The sequence below is a fragment of the Oryctolagus cuniculus genome, chromosome 1 (genome assembly GCF_051225735.1).
Source record: "Oryctolagus cuniculus isolate XC-2025 breed Fujian yellow rabbit chromosome 1, ASM5122573v1, whole genome shotgun sequence".
Lineage (NCBI taxonomy): Eukaryota > Metazoa > Chordata > Mammalia > Lagomorpha > Leporidae > Oryctolagus > Oryctolagus cuniculus.
In genome coordinates this window covers 60226910-60236096 of record NC_142867.1, presented here as the reverse complement: position 1 = coordinate 60236096, position 9187 = coordinate 60226910, and the positions used below count along the sequence as shown (strand labels likewise).

General features: G+C 42.0%; 1 pseudogene; it reads left to right on the top strand.

Annotated features, from left to right (window-relative positions):
* The first annotated feature begins 2779 nt into the window (after positions 1-2779).
* LOC100357289 (FUN14 domain-containing protein 1-like) lies at positions 2780-4640 on the top strand (annotated as a pseudogene).
* The last annotated feature ends 4547 nt before the right edge of the window (positions 4641-9187 follow it).

Here is a 9187-nt window from a genome sequence, read left to right as displayed (position 1 = left end):
GTTGCTCCCATTAGCAGTAACTCTGTTCTCTCCTCTTCCCAACTCTTGGGCAACAAATAATCTACTTTCTGTCTAGAGATTTATCTACTCTGTATATTTCATATAAATTGATTCATAAAATATGTAGCCTTTTGTATCTGGCTCTTTCACTCAGTGTACTGTTTCCAGTATGTCTAATATTCATCTATATTGTAGCATGTATCAGTGGCAGGGTCCTAGGTATTTGAACCATTTTCCGCTCTGTTCCCAGCAACATTAGCAGGCATGCTGGATCAGAAGTGGAGCAGCCAAGACTCTAACTGGCACTCTGATATGGGATGCTGGCATATTAAGAGGCAGCTTTATCTCACTGTGCCACAACCCTAGACCCTATGATTAATGTTTTTAAGGGAATATTTGTGAAAATTTGTCAAAATGTTTCTAAAGCCATTGTGCCATTTAACATTTTCAACAGGACTGTATAAAAGTTATAATTTCTCCATATCCTTGCCAACCTTCATTCCTTGTTTTTAATTATATGCATCCCAGTGAGTATGAAATGGTATCTTGTGGTTTTGATTCACATTTTCTTAATGTGAATATTTTTTTCATATGTGAATTGAAAATTGATGTATTTTATTCTTTGGCTGTTTTCAAGATTTTTTTGTCATCTTTGATTTTTCTCTTGTTTGATATGCCTAAGTATAGGTGTCTTTCAGTATTTATTATACTTGGTGTTTTCTGAGCTTCCTGGATTCATAGCTTGGTGTCTGTCATTGATATCAGAAAATTCTCATCCTTTATTATTTCAGGTATTGTTTTCTGTTCCTTTCTTTCTCTCTTCTTCTCATTGGATGTATGTTTCATCTTTTGTTGCTTTCCTGAAATTATTGCAAATACTATTTTTAACATCCTTTTTTTCTCTTTGCTTTTCTTTTTAAGATGTATTTATTTATTTAAAAAGCACAGTGACTTGGGGCTGACATTATGGCGCAGCCGGTTAAGCTGCCACCTACAGCACCGACATCCCATATGGCACTGGTTCATGTCCCAGCTCCACTTCTGATCCAGCTCCCTGCTAATGTGCCTGGGAAAGATAGCTCAAGTGCTTGGGCCCCTGCACCCATATGGGAGACCTGAAGGAAGCTCCAGGCTCCTGGCTATGGCCTGGCCCAGCCCTGGTTGTTGTGGTCATTTGGGGAGTGAACCAGGAGAAGATGACCTCTTTCTCTGTCTCCTCTCCCTCACTGTGACTCTACCTTTCAAATAAATAAAATAAATCTTTAAAAAAAAAAAGGGTAAATAGAGGCTGGCACTGTGGCGTAGTGGATAAAGCTGCTGCCTGAAGTGCCAGCATCCCATATGGGTGCCGGTTCAAGTCCCAGCTGCCCCACTTCCAATCCAGCTCTCTGCTATGGCCTGGGAAAGCAGTAGAAGGTGGTCCAAGTCCTTGGGCCCCTGCACCTGCATGGGAGACCCAGAAGAAGCTCCTGCTCCTGGCTTCAGCGCAACTCTGCCTGTTGCTGACAATTAGGGAGAGAATCAGTGGATGGAAGACTCCACTCCCTTTGCTTCTCCTCTCTCTATGTAACTCTGACTTTCAAATAAATAAATAAATCTTAAAAAAAATAAAAAGCACAGTGACAAAGAGAGAGGGATGGTGGGAGGGAGACACACATACACATGCACACACACAATTTTCCAACTGCTGAATCATTCCTCAAATGGCTGGAACAGCCAGGTTTGGGCCAGGCTGAAGCCAGGAGCCAGGAATTCCATCCTCCTCTCCCATGGGTGGCAGGAGTCCAAGTACTTGCATGATTTTCTGCTGCCTTCCCATTTGCCTTGGCAGGAAGGAAACAGCCAGGACTCTGATATGGGATGTGGGCTTTGCAAGCAGCAGCTTTACCTGCTGTGCCACAATATCAGGCCTTCTGTGCCTTTTCAGTTTAATAAATTTTTATTGATAAATCTTTTTAAAAAATATTCATTTAATTTATTTGAAAGGCAAAGTTACAGAGAGGCAGAGGCACAGGCAGAGGCAGAGGGAGAGACAGAGAGGTCTTCCTTCCATTGGTTCACTCCCCAGATGGCCGCAACAGCCAGAGTTGTGTCAATCTGAAGTCAGGAGCCAAGAGCTTCTTCAGGGTCTCCCACGTGGGTGCAGGGGCCCAAGGACCTGGGGCATCTTCTGCTGCTTTCCCAGCCCATAGCAGAGAGCTGGATCAGAAGTGGAGCAGCCGGGACTCGAACCAGTGCCCATATGGGATGCCAGCACTGTAGGTGGTAGCTTTACCTGCTACATCATAGCGCTGGCCCCCTGATATGTCTTCCAGTTAGTAAGTCTTCCCTTGGTCATGTCCTGTATATTGATAAATCTATCAAAGGCATTCTTTATTTCCATTATAAATGTTTTTAATTTCTAATGTTTCCTTTATATTGTTTTTTAGAGTTTCTTTTTCTCTGCTTATGTTATCCATTTGTTCTTTCATGTTATCCACTTTTTCCATTAGTATTCTTAATCATATAATAATGATGCAGTAAGTGTAATCATATAATAATATTAATCATTATTATTTCAAATTTTCAGTGTGACAATTCCAAATCTTTTGCAAGTCTGAGTCTGATTCTGATGCTTGCTTTGTTTTTTGAGATTGTGGTTTTTACTTTTGGCCTTGTAAATTTTTTGCTGAACGTGGGCATGACCTATCAAGGAAAAGGAATTGAGGTAGAGAGGCCTTTAGCATGTTGTTTTATGTTCCTTTAGCATGTTGTTTTATGTTCATTTGACTAGGAGCTAGTCTGTGTTTACTGTTTGCTGTAGCTGTGGTGTCAGAGGTTAAATTTTCTTCTGTTGTTCTTGTTTTTGTCTTTCCTGTGTCTTTGACTTTTCCTAGTTTCCTTCTTAACTAGGGTTTGAGGATTGCATTTGTTTAAGCTCTAACTCTGTTGTTAAACAGGAGTCCTATTAATGTGGTGAAAAGTTATGAGGAGAAATGGAAGAATTCTGTAGTTTATGATTAAGTCTGCATCTTTTAGTGAGCCTGTGTCCCTGGGCTGTGATCTTCACAAGCGCTTCTCAGCCATTCATCTCCCCCACCACCCCCCTTTCCCAAACACAGAGCATATTAAAGAGACCAGGGCTGGAGGGGGTTGAAGTTGAGTAATTCCCTTCCTCCACATTGGTTATGATTCAGTAAAATTCAAGTTGTTTAGGCTCTGGTAAAATAGTTTCCTGTGAGGCAGGTCTTGTTAAGAACAAAGCACTGTGGGCCAGTGGTATCATGGCGACTTGGATACCCTCTCCCCAAGAATATGAAAGTGATGACAACTCTTACAAAGTGTTGGATTTAACTGAGTATGCAACAAGATGCCAGTGGCGGAATTGAGCATTTGGCCACAGTTTGGGACCTCCGGTAGAAACATACTCAGTAGTTACCCAGATTGTAATGCGTGGTATGACTGACTGGTATGCAGGAATTTTGTTCCAGAAAGTTGGAAAACTCACAGCAACCGCAGTAGGTGGTGGGTTTCTTCTCCTTCTGATTGCCAGTCATAGTGGCTATGTGCAGAGTGACTAGAAGAGAGTTGAAGAAGATGTGAACACTGTGATTTGAACAGCATGTATCTGGTTTGCTTAAATAACTGCAACTTCTATATGCTTACTTAGAAGTTTTGTTCCTGTCTGCCACATTTATAAAATAGGAGTATAATTCCTGCGCCCAAATTAATAGGATCCTCAGGATTTAAGAGGACTATTTTAAGAGGTAAGTAGAGAAGCTATGTTGGAGGTGATTTGGACTACACTGAGTTCCTACTACAGTCTCTCACCTCCAAATTGCAGTATGTGGCACTGCTGGGTCACATGGTGACTTAAGATTTTCTCTGAATTCAAGGTCACAGCCCATATGAATAGGGGAAGGAGAAGGACAAGAAGAAAAGGCAGCTGGAGATCTTTCTTATAACCTAGAGCTGCTCCAGCACCCTTGGTTTCTGATTTTTTCTATCGAATATGGTTGAGAATAACTAAGATGACTTTTTTTTTTTTTTTTGACAGGCAGAGTGGACAGTGAGAGAGAGAGACAAAGAGAAAGGTCTTCCTTTGCTGTTCGTTCACCCTCCAGTGGCCGCCGCGGCTGGGGTACCACGCTGATCCGATGGCAGGAGCCAGGTACTTCTCCTGGTCTCCCATGGGGTGCAGGGCCCAAGCACCTGGGCCATCCTCCACTGCACTCCCTGGCCACAGCAGAGAGTTGGCTTGGAAGAGGGGCAACCGGGACAGAATCTGGCGCCCCGACCGGGACTAGAACCCCGTGTGCCGGCGCTGCAAGGCGGAGGATTAGCCTAGTGAGCCACGGCGCCGGCCGATGACTTGACTTTAAAAATGTTTATAAGCAAATAGCCTAGCCTTCTTACATTTTGGTATAAAGCTGTGAACTTCATGACTTTGTAAAACATGGTATAAAGCACATACAAGAGGGAAATAAAGTACTTTTACTAATAAAGATGTGAACAAAACAAAAATGCAGAGTAAGAAACAAGCAAATAAAGCAGCACCTGAAAGAAACAGTATAATTGAACAAGCAATAAGATGTTTGAGAGAGAACATTGTTATATCCAGTGGATTTGTAGGAAGCTTTTTGGTAGGGACTGCATCTTAAGAACTTGAAGAATCTACCATAGTGGATTCAATTGTGAGAAGAGAAGTGGAGGTGATAGGATGCTTTCAGTAGTACATGACATAAGAGACTCCAGGATAAGGGGAAACAGCTAGCTGGCCAAAACTGAACTCACAACTTAGCATTTTGCTGTCTGAAGCTTGGCAAACTTCAGTATCTGCTATAAGACAACCTACATGGTATGTGAATACTAGTGTTCCTGAGCAAAACTTAGCTTTTATCATTTATTAAAAAGTTGTATCTGGGGGCTGGCATTGGGGCACAGTGATTCCAGCATCCCATTTCAGAGTGCTGGTTAGAGTCCTGGCTGCTACACTTTGGATCCAGCTTCCTGCTAATGCGCCAGGGAAGGCAGCAGATGATGTCCCAAGTACTTGTGCCCCTGCCACTCACGTGGGAGACCCAGATGTATTTCCAGGCTTTGGCCTGGCTCAGCCCTGGTGGCTGTGGCCATTTGGGGAGTGAACCAGGAAATGGAATACTTTTTTTTTTCTCTTTCTTTCCCTTTCCCCAAAATAAATGAAGTAAATCTTTAAAAATGTACATCTGTTTAGAAACTAGTTTATACATTATCACCATTAGATATAGGTTTCAATAGGAAGCATTCTATTGGATTTATCGCCCAAAGAAATGTTACCCTCTATTTAAATACGATTTTCTTCATTGTTCTTTACAGTATGATATCAATAACTAAAAATTTGTATTATAGCTCCAGAAAAAAAAAAGAACAGAGTCCTGGGCATAATTCAAATGTGCTATTTTCCTGTCCTACTTCTGAAAGTATGACGAAATTTTCTCTGGTCTTCACAGTGAGAACCAGATATGACACCCACATTCTGGTCAACCCGAAACTGACTGTATATCTATTCAATAGACTGCATGTCTATTCAAACCCTTTTCCTATTTTTAAATTGGATTGTCTTTTTCCTTTTGAGTTGTAAGTATTCTTAATATGTTCTGGATAGAAGTTCCTTATCAGATAGGTGATTTGTAATTATTTTCTCCCGTGCTGGGGAATGTCCTTTCATTTGTTGATGGCAAGCTTTGAAGAACAGAAGTTTTTAATTTTGATGAATTTCAGTTTATCCAATTTTTGTTGGTTGGGCTTTTGGTGTCATATCGAAATCATTATCTAAAGCAAGGGCAAGATTTACTGATATGTTTTCTTCTGAGAGTTTTAATCGCTTCAACTCTAACACTTAGGTTGGTTATCCACTTAACTTTTGTATATGGTGTGAGGTAGAGGTCCAATTTTATTATTTGCCTGTGGATATTCAGTTGTTCTGATATCATTTGTTGGGGCTCCCACATGAGTGACAGGTGCAAGGGAGTTATCATCTGTTGCCTCTCAGGGCATGCATTAGTAGGAAGTTGAATCATAAGTGGAGCAGGGACTTAAATCCAGGCACTCTCATAGGGAATGCAGGTGTTCCACTTGGCATGTTAACTGCTGCACAATAATGCTAATCCCAGGTGTGGCTTTTTCGTATATGCTTTATTCTTTTTTTAAAGATTTATTTATTTATTTGAAAGTCAGAGTTACAGAGAGAGAGAGGCAGAGAGAGAGGTCTTCCATCCATTGGTTCACTCCCCAGATGGCTGCAATGGCCGGAGCTGGGCCAATCCGAAGCCAGGAGCCAGGAGCCAGGAGCCAGGAGCCAGGAGCCAGGAGCCAGGAGCTTCTTCTGGGTCTCCCATGCGGGTGCAACAGCCCAAGGTCTTGGGCCATCTTCTACTGCTTTCCCAGCCCATAGCAGAGAGCAGTATTGGAAGTGGAACAGCCAGACTTGAATGGGTGCCCATATAGGACGCACTGCAAGTGGTGGCTTTATGCACTACACTACAGTGCTGGCCTTCATATATCATATATGCTTTTTATTGGGCTGAGCCATTTACCTTTTTGGCTGGTTGACTGAGTATTTTATAATGAAAAAATACCAGATTTTGTCAAATATATTTTCCTTATTGAGTTGATTATGTGGTTTTGTTTTTTACTCTGTTATAATGATATTTTATATGAATAGATTTTAGGATGTAAACCAGTCTTGCATTTTTGGGATAAACTCTACTTGGCATACTGTGTAATTCTTTTTCTATTATGTTGTATCTGGTTTGCAAGTATTTTGTTGAGGAATTTTGCATATATATATATATAAAGATTTATTTTATTTATTTGAAAGACAGAGTTACAGAGAGAAGTAGAGAGACAGAGAGAAGCCATTTGGGGAGTGAACCAGAAGATGGAAGACTTTGTCTCTGTCTCTGCCTCTCCCTGTCTGTAACTCCACCTTTCAAATAAGAAAAGTTTGCCTTGGAATGGCTCATTTTTAACTATTTTTTAATTCATATGTTTGTTTATCAGCTTGATCAAATGAGTATTATCTATGAGTCCTAAGTGTTTGGAAATATGTATCACATACAAAAGTGACATTAAATAGAGTTGGGCTTAAATCTGCTGTATAATTAATCTAATACAAAGACTTTGGTGAAACTAATCTAAATAAAACTGAAACTTGGGGCCGGCGATATGGCACAGTGGGTTAAAGTCCTGGCCTGAACTACCCACATCCCATATGGGTGCCGGTTCTGGTCCCAGCTGCTCCTCTTCGGATCCAGCTCTCTGCTGTGGCCTGGGAAAGCAGTGGAAGATGGCTCAAGTCCTTGGGCCCCCGCACCCACATGGGAGACCAGGAAGAAGCTCCTGGCTCCTGGCTTCGGGTTGGTGCAGCTCCGGCCATTGCAGCCATCTGGAGAGTGAACTAGCGGATGGAAGACTTCTCTCTCTGTCTCTACCTCTCTCTGTAACTCTGTCTTTCAAATAAGTAAGATAAATCTTAAAATAAAAAAAAAAAAACAAAAAACCTCAAAGACTCCACAAAGCTGTTAAATCCTTCCATGGAACACATTGCTATAAACTTTACAAATGACCAATAGAAACAGTTCGGCAAGTTGGTAATTTTGCCAAATTTGATTTTGAAATATATAAGAAATTTCTTTAGGTGGATAAATTTAGAAAATTTGATCAGCTGGCCTTTGGGTAGCTTTGTCCTTTGGTGAACTGTCTCCAGTAAATATATTTTTCAATAATTGCTTAGGCCCTGGGTACAGATAAGGGTTAAGATTATAAGAAATTGAGGAGACTATGCATATAAACGCCACTTTTTTTTCTTCTGAGAAGTAGGCAGTGAGTTTAAGAGCTGATAATAAGAGGTGAAGGCAATATAAGGGTTTAAGAAAAGTATTGCAAGTTTGTAAGAGTCAATGATGTGGCAGGAGTGAGCAACCCAGGCTTGTGTTCAGGGCCAACTCTGTTGGTAGCAGTTCTAATGGTGTGTGATTTTTGTTTTATTCCTAGGAGTGCTCAACAATGAGGGCACAAGAGTACAGAAATCTGGTGATTAGAAGATGGGTGGGAAAAAAGGCAAGGGACTGGCGTGAGAATGTTGAGTTGTCGGATCATGACATCCTGGACTGGCTGAAAAGGAGGAAAATCTTTGTACACAGAGGGGAAAAGGAAGGGTCCAAAGGATTAGAATTGCAAGAGGCTGAGGTTTGATATCTGTGTCTAAAGGTCTGAGGGAGCTAGACACAAGCTGAGTTTATGGGGTCAGATACTGGAGGATAAAATTTGAAGGGTAACGATAATGTGGTCTCGAAAGGGCCAGAGGCCTGGTAGGGTGGGCCTGGTTGTGTGGATTCATCATGAGAATCCCAGTTTCGCTTCTCCTCTACCATCCTCACTCTCTGTGCATGGAATTATTTCTCTTTCCAACTATTCAAGCAGGAACCTGGTGTCATGCTTGACTCTTTTTTTTTTTTTTTTTTTTTTTTTTTTTTTTTTTTTACAGGCAGAGTGGACAGTGAGAGAGAGAGACAAAGAGAAAGGTCTTCCTTTGCCGTTGGTTCACCCTCCAATGGCTGCCGCGGCCAGCGCCCTGCGGCCCGCGCACTGCACTGATCCGAAGGCAGGAGCCAGGTGCTTCTCCTGGTCTTCCATGGGGTGCAGGGCCCAAGGACTTGGGCCATCCTCCACTGCCTTCCCAGGCCACAGCAGAGAGCTGGCCTGGAAGAGGGGCAAGTGGGACAGAATCCGGCGCCCTGACCAGGACTAGAACCTGGTGTGCTGGCGCCGTGGCTCACTAGGCTAATCCTCCACCTAGCGGCGCTGGCTCATGCTTGACTCTTAACTTTTTCCTCCACCTCACATAATGACACACAATGTGTAGTCAGTCTACTCCACCTTTCCTATGGCAGCTGACTTGTCAGCCTCTTTCCATCCACCGTGCCTCTGGCTCAGTCTGATTTTTCAATAACTTTGCTTGGAGTTATTGAAAAATTATTTGGTTTGCTTGCTTCTAGTTTTGCCCCTTTAACCTATCTTCCAGTTTGATGCAAGAACAGTCTTTCTGAAAAGTAAATCTGATCCCTTTTCTCTCCATTTAAAAATCCTTCAGTGGCTTTCCTTAGGATCCAGGATAAAATCCAAACACTTTATCATGTCTTACGGGGCTCTTTGTAATTTGATCTTG